Here is a 16,210-nt window from a genome sequence, read left to right on the forward strand (position 1 = left end):
TATGGTAGAACAACTGCTAGCTAATCCTTATGCAGGAGATGGAACCGAACATCCTGATATGCACTTGATATATGTGGATGAAATTTGTGGATTGTTTAAGCTTGCAGGTTTACCCGGAGATGAATCTAAGAATAAGGTTTTCCCTTTATCTTTGAAGGGAAAGGCATTGACATGGTATATGCTATGTGATGACATTGGATCTTGGAACTGGAATCAGTTGAAATTGGAATTCCATCAAAAACATTATCCTATGCATCTAGTTCATCATGATCGGAATTATATATATAATTTTTGGCCGCGTGAAGGAGAAAGTATTGCTCTAGCGGGGGGGGGGGAGGCTTAAGTCAATGTTATATTCATGCCCCAATCATGAGCTCTGAAGAGAAATTATTATTCAGAATTTTTATGCTCGGCTTTCTCGTAATGATCAATCCATGCTCGATACTTCTTGTACTGGTTCTTTTATGAAGAATACTATTGAATTCCGATGGGATCTTTTAGAAAGAATTAAATGCAACTCTGAAGATTGGGACCTCGACGAAGGTAAAGAGTCAGGTATTGAGCCTAAGTTTGATTGTGTTAAATCTTTTATGAATACCGATGCTTTTCAAAAGTTTAGCACTAAATATGGACTTGACTCTGAGATAGTAGCTTCCTTTTGTGAATCTTTTGCTACACATGTTGATCTTCCTAAAGAGAGGTGGTTCAAATAACACCCACCAATGAAAGAAGAAATTAAAGAACTAGTAAAAGGTAAAGATGAAACTATCATTTATAATGTTGATCCAGTTATTCCCACTGCTATATTGAAAAACCACCTTTCTGTGTTAGGATGAAGGAACATGCTAAAGTTTCAACTGTGGTCAGCAAAAGTTATATTAGAACACCTAAACCAGCTGAACAAATCAAAATAGAACCTAGTGTTGCTATGGTTAAAGATCTCTTGGTCGATAATATTGATGCGCATGTTATTTACTTCTATGAAGCTGCAAGAATTGCCAAACCCAATGAGAAAGATAAACATAGACCTATTTTTGGCATGCCTGTTGTCTCAGTTAAGATAGGAGATCAATGTTATCATGGTTTATGTGACATAGGTGCTAGCCTGAGTGCTATTCCTTTTACCTTATATCAAGAAATTATGAATGACATAGCACCCGCTGAGATAGAAGACAGATGTTACTATTAAGATTGCCAGTAGAGATACTATATCACCAATTGGGATTGTTAGAGATGTTGAAGTTTTGTGTGGGAAAATAAAATACCCTACTGATTTTCTTGTTCTTGGTTCCCCACAAGATGACTTTTGTCCCATTATCTTTGGTAGACCTTTCTTGAACACCCTTAATGATAAAATAGATTGTGAGTAACAAACTGTCGGTGTTAGTTTTGGTGATGAATCTCATGAGTTTAATTTTTCTATGTTTGGTAGAAAGCATAATAATAAGGAATTGCCTTGTAAGGATGAAATAATTGGACTTACTTCTATTGCTGTACCTCCTACTGATCCTTTAGAACAATATTTGCTAGACGATGAAAATGATTTGCATAGGCATGAAAGAAATGAAATACATAGAATCTTGTTGGAACAACAACCTCTTCTTAAACACAATCTGCCTATTGAAACTCTAGGAGGTCCTCCTCCACCTAAAAGGTGATCTTGTGTTTAAATTAAAACAATTGCAAACACTTTTAAATATTCTTATCTTGAAGAGAAAAAGATATATCATGTTATTATTAGTGCTAACCTTTCAGAACATGAAGAAGAAAGATTATTGAAAGTTTTAAGGAAGCACCGAGCTGCTATTGGATATACTCTTGATGATCTTATGGGCATTAGTCCCACTCTATGCCAGCACAAGATTAATATGGAACCTGATGCTAAACCCGAACGTTGGTTAAATCTGAAGAAGAAAGAAGTGGTAAGAACGGAAATATTGAAACTTCTGGAAGCAGGTGTAATCTATCCTATAGCTGCTAGTAAATGGATAAGATCTGTTCATTGTGTCCCTAATAAGGGAGGTATTACTGTTGTTCCTAATGATAAGAATGAACTTATTGCACAAAGAATTGTCACATGCTATAGAATGGTAATTGATTTTAGAAAATTGGGAGAAGTGCCACTTTATGTTTAATGAAGGTATTGTTTTGGGCCATAAAATTTCTGAAAGAGGTATTGAGGTGGACAAAGCCAAGGTTGATGCAATTGAGAAAATGCCATGTCCTAAAGATATGAAAGGTATTAGTAGTTTCCTTGGTCATGCTGGTTTTTATAGGAGATTTATCGAAGACTTTTCTAAAATTTCTAGGCCTCTTACAAATCTTTTGCAAAAGGATATCACTTTTGTTTTTGATGATGATTGTTTGGAAGCCCCAAAACACTCAAGAAAGCCTTAATTTCTGCACCTATTGTTCAACCACCTGATTGGAACTTGCCTTTCGAAATTATGTATGATGCTAGTGATTATGCTATTGGTGTTGTTCTAGGACAAAGAGTTGATAAGAAACTTAATGTTATCCACTATGCTAGTAAAACTTTAGACAATTCTCAACAAAATTATGCTACTACTAAAAAATAATTCTTAGCAGTGGTGTTTGCTTCTGATAAATTTAGATCCTACATTGTCAATTCCAAAGTGACTGTTCACACCGATCATGCTGCTATAAAATATCTTATGGAAAAGAAAGGTGCTAAACCTAGATTCATTAGGTGGGTTCTTCTACTACAAGAATTTGATTTGCATATCACCGATAGAAAAGGAGCGGAGAACCCTATGGCTGATAACTTGTCTAGGCTTGAAAATATTCTTGATGACCCACAACCTATTAATGATACTTTCCCTGATGAACAGTTAGCTGCAATAAATGTTTCTAATAACACTCCTTGGTATGCTGACTATGCTAATTATATTGTTGCTAAGTACATACCACCTAGCTTTACTTACCAACAAAATAAAAAATTCTTCTATGATTTAAGACATTACTTTTGGGATGACCCACATCTTTATAAAGAAGGAGTAGATGGTATTATTAGACGTTGTGTACCAGAGCATGAACAGGAACAAATCCTACGGAAATGTCACTCCGAAGCTTATGGAGGACATCACCCGGGAGATAGAACTGCTCACAAGGTATTGCAATCTGGGTTTTATTGGCCTACTCTATTCAAGGATGCCCGTAAGTTTGTCTTCTCTTGTGATGAATGTCAAAGAGTAGGTAATATTGGTAAGCGTCAAGAAAGGCCTATGAATTATTTACTTGCTGTAGAACCATTTGATTTTTGGGGATTTGACTTCATGGGACCTTTTCTTTCCTCTAATGGGTATACTCATATGTTGGTCGCTGTTGATTATGTTACTAAGTGGGTAGAAGCTATTCTGATCACGACACCTCTATTAAAATGCTTAAGGAAGTTATTTTCCCAAGGTTGGAGTCCCTAAATATTTAATGACTGATGGTGGTTTACACTTTATTCATGGTGCTTTCCGTAAAATGCTTGCCAAGTATGATGTTAACCATAGAATTGCATCACCCTATCATCCTCAGTCTAGTGGTCAAGTTGAACTTAGCAATAGAGAAATAAAACTAATGTTACAAAAGACTGTCAATAGGTCCCGGAAGAATTGGTCTAAGAAATTAGATGATGCACTTTGGGCTTATAGAACAGCATATAAAAATCCTATGGGTATGTCTCCTTATAAAATGGTTTATGGAAAAGCTTGTCATTTGCCTCTTGAGTTAGAACATAAAGCATATTGGACAATTAAAGAACTCAACTATTATTTCAAACTTGCTCGTGAAAAGAGGTTATTTGATATTAGCTCATTAGATAAATGGAGAACCCATGCTTATGAAAATGCAAAGTTATTCAAAGAAAAAGTTAAATGATGGCATGATAAAAGAATCCAAAAGCGCGAGTTCAAGGTTGGAGAATATGTTCTTTTGTACAACTCTCTTTTCTGATTCTTTGCAGGAAAACTCCTCTCCAAATGGGAAGGACCTTATGTTATCAAGGAGGTTTATCGAGCTAGAGCTGTCAAAATGAATAATGCTGAAGGTACTAACCCGAAGGCTGTTAATGGGTAACGAATAAAACATTATATCTCATGTATGCCGATTAATGTTGAAAGCAATATTATCCAAACTATGACACCGGAGGAACACATAAAAGAAACCTTCCGGAACACTCCAGAATCGTGAAAAAGAGGAGGTACGTGATACGGTAAGTAAACGGACTCCAAAAAGTCTGCAAAAATATTGTTGTCAGTTTTGGAATATTTAGAAAATTAGGAAAATAAGAAACTACCAGGAAGGTGACCCTGGTGGGCACAAGACACCAGGGCGCGCCTAGCTTGTCAGGCGCACCCAGGTGGGTTGTGCCCTCCTCGGGTACCTTCCAGACTCTGTTTTTCTTTTGTTTGAATGTTTTCAAGATTAAAAAAATCTTTATATACCCCCCGAAGCTATTGACCTCTGTATCGTGGAGAAATCTCCTATTTTCTTTTGCTTGCTGTTTTCTGTCAGAGCTGTTAAGCCAGGCATCATGTCTTCTTCTACCTCCAACGAGATGGAAGAGGATGCTTGGTTGATGAAGATCGAGCTAAAGAGGGAAGAGCTCATTGGAGCCGCCAAGGAGGACAAGGGCAAGGAGGCTACCGGAGATCAAATGCCGGTCATCGAGCAAGCACTGCCTACCGAGGAGGAAGAATAAGATATCCTTAAACCTTACTATGCTAATCTTACCCCTACTGAGATTGAAGCCTTTCGGATCATTGAAACAGTTCGTTTGCAAAATAAATATCTCACTTGTGAAAATATTCTGCATCAAGAGCACATCATCTTCCTCTGGAGCATCATCCGTAGATTGGATAATCTCTTGATCATGAAGGACAAGATCGCTACTGAAAGGATCGATATGGTTGACTAGAGGGGGGGGGGTGAATAGGCAACTAACAATTTTTAAGCTTTTCTTTAGAAAATTAAACTTTGCAACAAAATAGGTTGTCTAGATGTGCAACTAAGTGAGCAACCTATATGATCCAATGACAACTAGCACACAAGGAAGCTAAGGATGTAAACAAGTAGACTTGCAAAAGTAAAGGCACGAGATAACCAAGAGTGGAGCCGGAGGAGACGAGGATGTGTTACCGGAGTTCCTTCCTTTTGAAGGGAAGTACATCTCCGTTGGAGCGGTGTGGAGGCACAATGCTCCCCAAGAAGCCACTAGGGCCACCGTATTCTCCTCACGCCCTCACACAATGCGAGATGCCGTGATTCCACTATTGGTGCCCTTGAAGGCGGCGACCGAACCTTTACAAGCAAGGTTGGGGCAATCTCCACAACGACCGGAGGCTCCCAACAACAACAACAACACCACGAAGCTTCACCACAATGGAGTATGGCTTCGAGGTGACCTCAACCGTCTAGGGTGCTCAACACCCAAGAGTAACAAGATCCGCAAGGGATAAGTGGGGGGAATCAAATTTCTCTTGGTGGAAGTGTAGATCTGGGCCTTCTCAACCAATCCCGAGCAAATCAACAAGTTTGATTGGCTAGGGAGAGAGATCGGGCGAAAATGGAGCTTTGAGCAACAATGGAGCTTTGGGGGAAAGAGGTGGATCAACTAGGAAGAAGAAGACCCCCTTTTATAGTGCGGGAGCACATCCAACCGTTACCCCACTTAGCAACCCCGCACTGGGCGGTACTACCGCTAGGGAAGGGCGGTACTACCGCTGAGAGCGGTACTACCGCTCCCTTCCTGGCGGTACTACCGCGCTGAAGAGGGAGTCAGGCCACTGGCCCCAGAGCGGTACTACCGCGGGAGAGGAGCGGTACTACCGCTTCTACTGCCGCTACTAGTACCGCAAAACCCGACACGAGAAAACATCGTCTCGAATCGAGGCAGAAGTAGGCGCGGTACAACAGAGGTACTACAGCCGAAGCCCGCGAGCTGTACTACCGCTCAACGGAGCGGTACTACCACTGAGAGCGGTACTACCGCTCAGCGGAGCGGTACTACCGCTAGGAGGCTTCAGCGGTACTACCGCCGTAGATCGCAGTACTACCGCTGGCACAGGGTGAAGCAGGTATGGAGGAGAAGTGTAGCTACAAAGAAGCGACAAGAAGACGACGGGTGTGATAAGGGTGTGTACGTGTTGATTCCACCCTAGTCTTACCAAAGCGGATCCCCTCTTAATAGTATGGTGAGTCCTACGAAACTAGTCCACCAGCAATGAAACGCAGGAGCTACACCGTCTTGAATAAAAACACCAAGGGGAGGAAATCGTCTCGTGCCAATGGATGATTCTCTGAAAGAACTTAACGCACACGATTAGACCGCAAAAGCATTGTCATCAATCACCAAAACCACTAGGGAATAAATATGCCCTTACAATTTCCCCCTTTTTGGTGGATTGATGACAATACGGGATTTGCATAAACATGATATAGTAAGCATACAACCCCGACGGTCCTAACATGTAGATGGGCTCCCCCTAAGTGTGTGCTATTTAGATAAGTGCTTTGGACTGGACAGCACACATACTTGGATCAAAGCTCCCCCTACATTTTAGGGACCAAAAAACTAAGCATGGTGTATGAGAGCAGCATAGATGATATAATAGAAAAACACGCAACTCATAAGCTAGATAGACATAGATAATGATACTGAAGGATAAGGTAGCATATGTCTCACACCATATGACTGGAACATAAGTCTCACTCGAACGTAGGTCTCACAGACAAACCAACCAAAGCAAAAGCGAGGAAAGCACGAACAAGACACGAACAAGAGATGAAGACACAACTCACAAATCCCTAAACTCTCTCCCCCTTTGGCACCGAGACACCAAAAAGGATAGGGAGTGTTGCTACCGCTCCAGGTGAGAGCAAATAATGGACACACGCATCAGAACTCAGAGGGATCATCTGCGCCACCATCGCCAGCCGGGAAGTGCTCAGCATCAGAATCAGTCCAAGGGCAGTGCTGCAGAATCCACTCCTCCTCCCCTGTGAGCTGATCCTCAGAGCCACTAACCACAGTAGCACCCATCTGACGCATGAGCTCCTTGTGGCGACCGCGGGCCTTCTTCTCAGCCACATGAGCCATGTACTGACCGTGAGACTCCATGCAGAAGAGCTTCTTTATCTTGGTCTTGAGCTTCTTGGCCCAAGATGGCTCTGTCCCAGAGGGCACGTAGTCATCATCTTCATCCTCAGCCTCAGCACCAAACTCCTCCTCAGTCTCCATGGTAGCAGCAGATGACGGAACTCCAGTCCTAGGGGCCTGAGTGCCCCAGTTATCCTTCTTCCTCAGACGCTTGACATCGTAAGAGACCAAATTGCCAATCTCCAGCACTACCTTGGGATAGACACGATCCCAGGCCTTCTCAATGAGCAGCATAATGAACGGACCATAGATCGGGCACTTGCGCTCGGAGATAGCAGAAACCAACTCAGCCCACATAACATGAGAGATATCCAAAGACTCCCCGGTGGGATTTTCCTTCTCACGCTGGCAGAAAAGAAGCATATCCACGAGATAAGAATGAACCTGGTCCAGATTCCCAATGCGAGGGAAAAGAGTCTCTCTGAAGACGCGATGCAGGATATCCAGATAGGCAGGCAGCTCATAGGTTTCCTTGTGTGTCTCAGGATTGATCTTCAGAGTGCAGTATGGCCAGAGAGCCTGCTTGTGAGTGCAGTGTGCGCGAGCATGGGGGCGAAAGACAACCGGAGACTCAAGACCTATATCTTCCACCCCAAGCAACTCCATGAAAGCTTTCCACTTGACAGAAAGCATCTTGCCATTTGTCATCCAAGTCAGTGTCCTATCCTCATCAGTCCCTAGATGAACCGTGGCATAGAATTGGGCCACAATATCAGCATCGTAGTCCTTGTTGAATTGCATGATCCTGAGAATGTTCAGTTGAGTGCACATCTGAAGAGCTTCACCAAAGTAGTCGGGATCACTCGCCATATGCTCGGTGTCGATGGAGTGCACGTTGACATAGAGATTCTTCTTGGCTTTGAGAACATCAAAGAAGATGGCAAACTGGAATCTGTTCTAGAACGGACGGTTGACCAAAGTGGGATCTTGGTCGTTCTCATACGGGTTGCGACGGCGCCTAGCCAGAACTCTTTGGGAGGCATTTCAGGCACGGTTTTGGTTGCCTTGGGCTTGACCCCAGCCTTCTTCTGGAGTTGAGGTGGAGGTGGAGCACTTGAGGATCCTCCGGCAGGCTCGGTGGTGTGGTAGCGCTTGGACGTGGCACGTCCGGGATTGACACGACGAGCCTGATGCTCCGGGACCTCATCACCTGGAACCACACACAAGAACACGCAAACAACCAGAAAACACGAGCATAAGACACAAAACACGAGGAAAAAGATCACTGAAAGGTAGAAGTAGAGTGGAAGTTGGTAGAGGGCGGTAGTACCGCGAGCGGATAGCGGTAGTACCGCCCTGGAAGGGCGGTAGTACCGCTCGGGGCGGGGAAACAACAGTTTCCTACTACCATGGTCAGATCCGGCACTACCGTCCTACCAAATTCAAAAATACTCCAACCAAACATCAATCCAAACTGCCTAGAAGCATTCTCCACCCTACTCAAGCCTAGATTTGGCCAAAAATCTGAAGATGCAAGTGCTACTGCCCCTAGATGCTAGGTTGGAAACCTAGACAAAAGGAACAAGAGAACGGGGGCAATACCGGCATCCATGGCAAGAGGACAAGGTGGGGATCGATTCCACCGAAGGGAATGGAGAGGGATGGCCCGGAGAGAGAGATCCGCCGGAGCCCTCCCGCGCCGCCGATTGCTGGAGAGAGAGAGGAACATGCGAGGGGGCGTGTGAATGGGTATGGGGGAGAAGAAACTCCCCCTGCCCCCGATATAACCCCCACTCGTGCCTCTCAGCGGTAGTACCGCGCTGGAGGGCGGTAGTACCGCTTGGAGCGGTAGTACCGCTCGCCAGCGGCGGTAGTACCGCCAGCAACTGACAAGTGCTTCTAGGCTGAAAACAAACAAGAAAGGAAAAGCGGGAAATCAAGGACAAGGAATAACCAGACCAACAAGACGACACACACACGAAACACGAAACGAGAACTCACTCCTTCAAAGCAAACAAAAGGAGCGAGCTCTGGCCTCTCTCAAGAGAGGGCGGTGGCCGGAGCCACCTATGTATGAGTCAATTGGTATGGCACCGCAAAGAATTATCCTTGGGCCCATGACCAAAACTCGTCTTTGAAGCACAAGTACCATAAAAAATGGCTAATGTGAAAGAGTTGATCTATTTATGCATAACGGGGGGAGGGAGAGTTCATTGAGAGAACAACACTCCCCCTATCTCCATGCCTACACATAAACGAGACAACAAGTTGAGTGTGGTGGGGGGTGCATGGTTTCAAGTCACATTGCTCAAATCAATGATATTTAGCTCATGCCTTAACTCGCGAAATCTTGCTTCATCCAAGGGCTTCGTGAAAATATCTACAAGGTTATCATGAGTGTTGACATACTTGAGCTCGATCTCCCCTCACCTAATGTGATCCCGGATGAAGTGATACCGAATCTCAATGTGCTTCGTCTTGAAGTGTTGCACCGGGTTGAGAGAAATCTTGATGGCACTTTCATTGTCACACCAAAGAGGCACTTTGTCACAAATGACACCGTACTCCTTTAAAGTTTGCCTCATCCATAGGAGTTGAGCACAACAACTACCGGCCGCCACATACTCCGCTTCGGTGGACGAGAGAGACACACAACTTTGCTTCTTGGAAGACCAACTTACCAAAGAGCAACCAAGAAATTGGCACCCTCCAGAAGTGGACTTCCTATCCACTTTGTCTCCCGCCCAATCAGAATCAGTGAAACCTTCAAGCTTGAAGTTTGCTCCTCTTGGGTACCATAAGCCAAAGTTTGGGGTATGAGCCAAATATCGAAAGATTCGCTTGACCGCCACAAAGTGACTTTCCTTTGGTGCGGCTTGAAAACGTGCACACATCCCCACACTCAACATGATATCCGGTCTAGATGCACAAAGGTAAAGCAAGGAGCCAATCATGGAGCGATATACCTTCTGATCCACTGCTTTACCATTGGGATCGATGTCAAGTTGGCATTTGGTAGGCATTGGTGTAGTGGCCGGCTTGACATCACTTAGCTTGAATCTTTTAAGCATGTCTTGAGTGTATTTGGCTTGGTTGATGAAGGTTCCTTCTCTTCTTTGTTTGATGTCGAAACCAAGGAAGAACTTCAACTCTCCCATCGAGGACATCTTAAACTTGGAGGTCATGAGAGCGGCAAATTCTTCATTGAAAGTTTTGTTAGGAGAACCAAAGATAATATCATCAACATATAGTTGGCATACAAACAACTCCCCGTTAACCTTCTTAGTAAAAAGAGTGGGGTCGATTTGTCCTACTTCAAATCCACGATCTTGTAGCAACTCGGTAAGGTGATCATACCACGCACGTGGGGCTTGTTTAAGGCCATAGAGTGCCTTATCGAGTTGATACACATGATCCGGAAAGTAGGGGTCCTCGAACCCGGGGGGTTGCTTGACATAGACCAACTCATTAATGGGACCATTAAGAAAAGCACTTTTCACATCCATTTGTTGCAACTTAAAGTTGTGATGGGAAGCATATGCAATCAACAAACGAATGGATTCAAGACGAGCAACGGGAGCAAAGGTTTCACCGTAGTCGATACCCTCGACTTGGGAGTAGCCTTGTGCTACCAATCTCGCCTTGTTGCGAATGATGTTCCCATGAGCATCTTGCTTGTTCTTGAAGATCCACTTGGTTCCAATGACGTTGTGGTTCCCCGATGGCCTTGGCACCAATCTCCACACTTTGTTGTACTCGAAGTTGTTGAGTTCTTCATGCATGGCATTGAGCCAATCCGAGTCTTCGAGCGCCTCATAGACCTTTTGGGGTTCAACACAAGAGACAAACGCGTGATGTTCACAATAGTTTGCTAATTGTCTACGAGTGCTTACCCCCTTTCTTAGACTTCCAACCACATTTTCCATGAGATGGCCTTGAGTGGTGAGCTTGGAAGCAATCTTCGCGGCACGACGCTCTAATTCCTCCTCGGATGTGGAAGGAGGAGGGTTGACTTGATCATCTTGAGCGCCGTCTTGAGCTTGTTCTTGATCTTGAGGATGCTCTTGATCTTGAACTTGCTCGAGGGGGAGAACTTGACCTTGGGCATCATTTAGAGGTTCACCACCATCTTGAGGTTGATCTTGCCCTTGGTCTTGTTCACGAGGTAGAGGGCCTTCACTTTGTTCTTCGGAAGCGTGTGGGTCTTGATGAAGTGATGGCTCTACTTGAGTAGAGCATTGTCCTTCTCCTTCGGCCACAAGGGGTTCCTCAATGGGTAGAATTTGACCAATACCCATTCTTCTTATGGCTTGGGGAGGAATTTCATCACCTACATCACAAGTACCACTTTGCTCCACTTGGGAGCCGTTATTTTAGTCAAACTCCACGTTACACGTCTCCTCAATGAGTCCGGTGGACTTGTTGAGGACACGGTAAGCATGAGAGTCTGTAGCATAACCAACAAATATGCCCTCATGAGCTCTAGCCTCAAATTTAGACAAACGAACACCTTTCTTGAGAATGAAACACTTACAACCGAAGACCCGGAAGTACTTGAGGTTGGGCTTGTTGCCGGTGAGTATCTCATAAGGGGTCTTGTTCAAGCCTTTGCGAAGATAGAGCCGATTGGATGCATGACAAGCGGTGTTGATGGCTTCGGCCCAAAAGTTGTACGGAGACTTGAACTCCGCCATCATGGTCCTTGCCGCATCCATCAACGTCCGGTTCTTTCTCTCCGCAACACCATTTTGTTGAGGGGTATATGGTGCAGAATATTGATGCTTGATCCCCTCATCACTAAGAAACTCATCCAAGGTGTAGTTCTTGAACTCGGTGCCGTTGTCACTTCTTATTGTCAAGATCTTTGCATCATGTTGACGTTGAGCTTCATTTGCAAAGTTGATGATGGTTTGTTGAGTCTCACTCTTCCTCTTGAAGAAGTATACCCACGTGTATCTTGAATAATCATCCACAATCACCAAGCAATACTTTCTTCCTCCAAGACTATCAAAGGATGGAGGCCCAAAGAGATCCATGTGAAGGAGCTCCAAGGGTCTCTTCGAGTAGATGATGGTTGAAGGAGGGTGAGCCTTTTCATGAAGCTTCCCTTCGATACAAGCACTGCAAGCACGATCTTTGGCAAAGCTAACGTTTGTTAGTCCACGAACATGGTCCCCCTTGAGAAGACTTTGCAAAGATCTCATATTGACGTGGGCTAAACGGCGATGCCAAAGCCATCCCACGTCAACTTTAGCCATTAGGCATGTCGCGGTCTTAGTGGGTCGCTTCGAAAAGTTAATCACATAAAGACCGTTCTCGACATGCCCAACAAAGGCTACTTTAAGAGTCTTGCTCCACAAGAGGGCCACGGTATCAATGTCAAAGAATGTAGCAAAGCCCATGAGTGCAAGTTGACGAACGGAAAGCAAATTGTATGCAAGGGACTCAACAAGCATGACTTTCTCGATCGTTAGATCATGAGAAATGACAACCTTGCCGAGACCCAATACCTTAGAATGTGATGCATCACCCCACTCGACATTGGTGGGCATAGATGGAATCTCTTGCACGTCCACCACCAAGTCCTTGCTTCCGGTCATATGATTTGTTGCTCCACTATCGAGCAACCATGATCCCCCACCGGAAGCAAACACCTACACGAGATCAATGCTTGGTTTTAGGTACCCATTTAGTAATGGGTCCTTTGATGTTAGTAACAAGGGTCTTGGGAACCCAAATAGACCATTCAATGTACTCATAAGAAGAACCAACAAATCGAGCATAAACATGTCCATCACTAGCACGGCACAACACATATGACGGGTTAAAGTCGCCGGCTTTGTTTGAGGAAATGCTTTTGCCCTTTTGGACATCAACTCCCTTCACTTTCTCCTTCTTCTTCTCAGGAGCACCCTCTCCCTCTTTCACAAACGTTTGTTTGAGAGGAGGAGGACGATTTGTCTTGTTGTTCTTCTTCTTCTTGCTCTTGGACTTGGGTGCAAACCCAATTCCTTCCTTGGCCACAACTTCCTTTTGATTGCTCAAAAGGTCGTTGAGGTTTTTCTCACCTTGAATGCAAGACACAAGGCCTTTCTCAAGTTGATCCTTCAGCTTGGCATTTTCCTCCACAAGATGCACATGCTCACAACATGGGTTAGTAGCACATGCATTATCAATTAATACCATATGAGGAAAGGTGGCCTTTTCCTTGATTAGCTTAACTTGGAGTTGAGCATGAGACTCTTTGAGGCTAGCATGAGTACCCTTCAAGACCTTGTGGGCCTTGTCAAGTATCTCAAACTCCTCTTTGAGTCTAGCATGATCAACCCCAAGTTTAGCCTTCTCGGAAGTTAGCACACGAGACATGACAAGAGCATGATCAAGATCTTTCTTTAACTTAGCATGGTCATCATTGTGTGACTCCTCAAGAGTCAAACGATGCACACGCTCTTCTTCAAGAGCATTAGAGAGATCCGATATCTCATCGGCATAATCACGACTATGACCTTCCATCTTAGAGATGGTTTCTTCGTGAGCCTCGATCATGTCATTGGCCTCACCAAGTTGTTCCAAGAAAGCAACAAAGTGCTTCTTGGACTTGCCGTTGAGCTTACTCATAAAAGACTCAAACTCATTTACTTCTTCATTAGACCCACAATGTTCATCAATGCAATCCTCCACGGAGGGATTAGGAATGATGGTGGTTTTAATGTTGGGGGTTACCTTGTTTGAAGCTTTAGCCATGAGGCATTTGGCGGTGATGTTTTCGTTGGGTGAATCAAAGAGAGACACCCGGGGAGTAGTGGCAATGGCAACGGATGCCATGGCCATTGCTTCTTCATTTTCATCATCATCGTCATCCTCTTGGTATTCTTCTTGAACCACCAACCCATGAGTGGGAGTCTTTTTGGCGAAGTTGTTCTTGTTGGGGAAGGACTTGGCTTTGTCTTTTCGGATGAACTTGCCACCATTGTCTTCCCGCTTCTCGTAAGGACAATCCGCAATGAAATGGCTCACATTGCCACAATTGAAGCAAGTTCTAACTCGTTGCTTGCCCTTGACGCCACTGGAGTTGTTCTTGTTGAAGTTGGGTCTTGAACTCTTCTTGTTCCAAAATTGTCTTGAAGCAAGGGCCATGTGCTCATGATAATCAAATTTGGTGTCTTCGGGGTTGCTTTCCTCATCTTCCACTTCTTCCTCTTCTTCCACAATAACCTTGGCCTTCAGAGCAAGGTTGGGCTTCTTAGCCCTTTGGGAACGAAGCACCGCATTGTCGGCGGTCTTATCCAAGATGTTCATTGCAATAAACTCATCCAACACTTCACTAGAGGTCATGGAGTGGAAGTCCGGTCTTTGGCGGATGACTGAGGACATGGCCTTGTTGTAGGCATCATGGCCTTGAGGAACTTGCGCTTGATCCAGTTGTCATCCGTGTCCTTACTCCCATGATCTCGGAGTGCGACCGCAAGTTTGGTCACTCTTCGAAAGAGCTCACGAGGTTCTTCATCCTCTTTCATTGCAAACTCATCGGCTTCATCTTGCACCACTTCATAGTTGGAGCGTTGAATGCTAGCACTTCCTCTGTACATACGCTCGACACACTTCCATGCGTCTTTAGCCATGGAATGAGGTCGAAGATGAGGAAGATCTTCGGGAAGGATAGCATCTTGGATGATGAAGAGAGCACTCTCATTGAATTGATTGTCTACTTCTTCTCGAGGGGTGAAGTTGCTTGGGTCATGAGGAAAGAAACCTTCTTCAATGATTCTCCAAAGGTTAGTGTTCACATGTTTTAAATGTCGCTTGAAGCGATAAACCCAAGAATCAAAATCTTCATTTTTTACATACTTAGGAGGAGGACCGGCATGATTCAAATGAGTGGAGGGAATCGGTCCTTTATAGATAGGAGGTTCCACATGGGCAAAGATGCTGGTGCCATTTCTACCACTAGTAGAAGGACTCTTTTCATTGTTAGCTTCCCCCTTACCGGAGTTAGCATCCGTCACCTTGTTAGTGGGATCACCCACTTTCATAGGCGAGGTAGACAGTTTAAGTCCCTCTAGAAATTCGGTAAGCATGCTTTTAACCTCGGCCGTCATGGAGGTTTTCAATGTGTCTAAAGCCACATTGAATTCCTCACGTGAGACCGAGGCTCCCCCTTCGGCCGAAGATGAGATGGGATTCACACCGGAGTGTTCCTCCGCACCATCGTTGGTGTCAACCATACTCTTCGGATGGTAAAGTCCTTAATAAAGAGACGAGGCTCTGATACCAATTGAAAGGATCGATATGGTTGACTAGAGGGGGGGGTGAATAGGCAACTACAATTTTTAAGCTTTTCTTTAGAAAATTAAACTTTGCAACAAAATAGGTTGTCTAGATGTGCAACTAAGTGAGCAACCTATATGATGCAGTGACAACTAGCACACAAGGAAGCTAAGGATGTAAACAAGTAGACTTGCAAAAGTAAAGGCACGAGATAACCAGGAGTGGAGCCAGAGGAGACGAGGATGTGTTACCGGAGTTCCTTCCTTTTGAAGGGAAGTACGTCTCCGTTGGAGCGGTGTGGAGGCACAATGCTCCCCAAGAAGCCACTAGGGCCACCGTATTCTCCTCACGCCCTCACACAATGCGAGATGCCGTGATTCCACTATTGGTGCCCTTGAAGGCGGCGACCGAACCTTTACAAGCAAGGTTGGGGCAATCTCCACAACAACCGGAGGCTCCCAACAACAACAACAACACCACGAAGCTTCACCACAATGGAGTATGGCTTCGAGGTGACCTCAACCGTCTAGGGTGCTCAACACCCAAGAGTAACAAGATCCGCAAGGGATAAGTAGGGGGAATCAAATTTCTCTTGGTGGAAGTGTAGATCTGGGCCTTCTCAACCAATCCCGAGCAAATCAACAAGTTTGATTGGCTAGGGAGAGAGATCGGGCGAAAATGGAGCTTTGAGCAACAATGGAGCTTTGGGGGAAAGAGGTGGGTCAACTAGGAAGAAGAAGACCCCCTTTTATAGTGCGGGAGCACATCCAACCGTTACCCCACTTAGCAGCCCCGCACAGGGCGGTACTACCGCTAGGGAAGGGCGGTACTACC

This window comes from Triticum aestivum, chromosome 5B (genome assembly GCF_018294505.1).
Source record: "Triticum aestivum cultivar Chinese Spring chromosome 5B, IWGSC CS RefSeq v2.1, whole genome shotgun sequence".
Taxonomy (NCBI): domain Eukaryota; kingdom Viridiplantae; phylum Streptophyta; class Magnoliopsida; order Poales; family Poaceae; genus Triticum; species Triticum aestivum.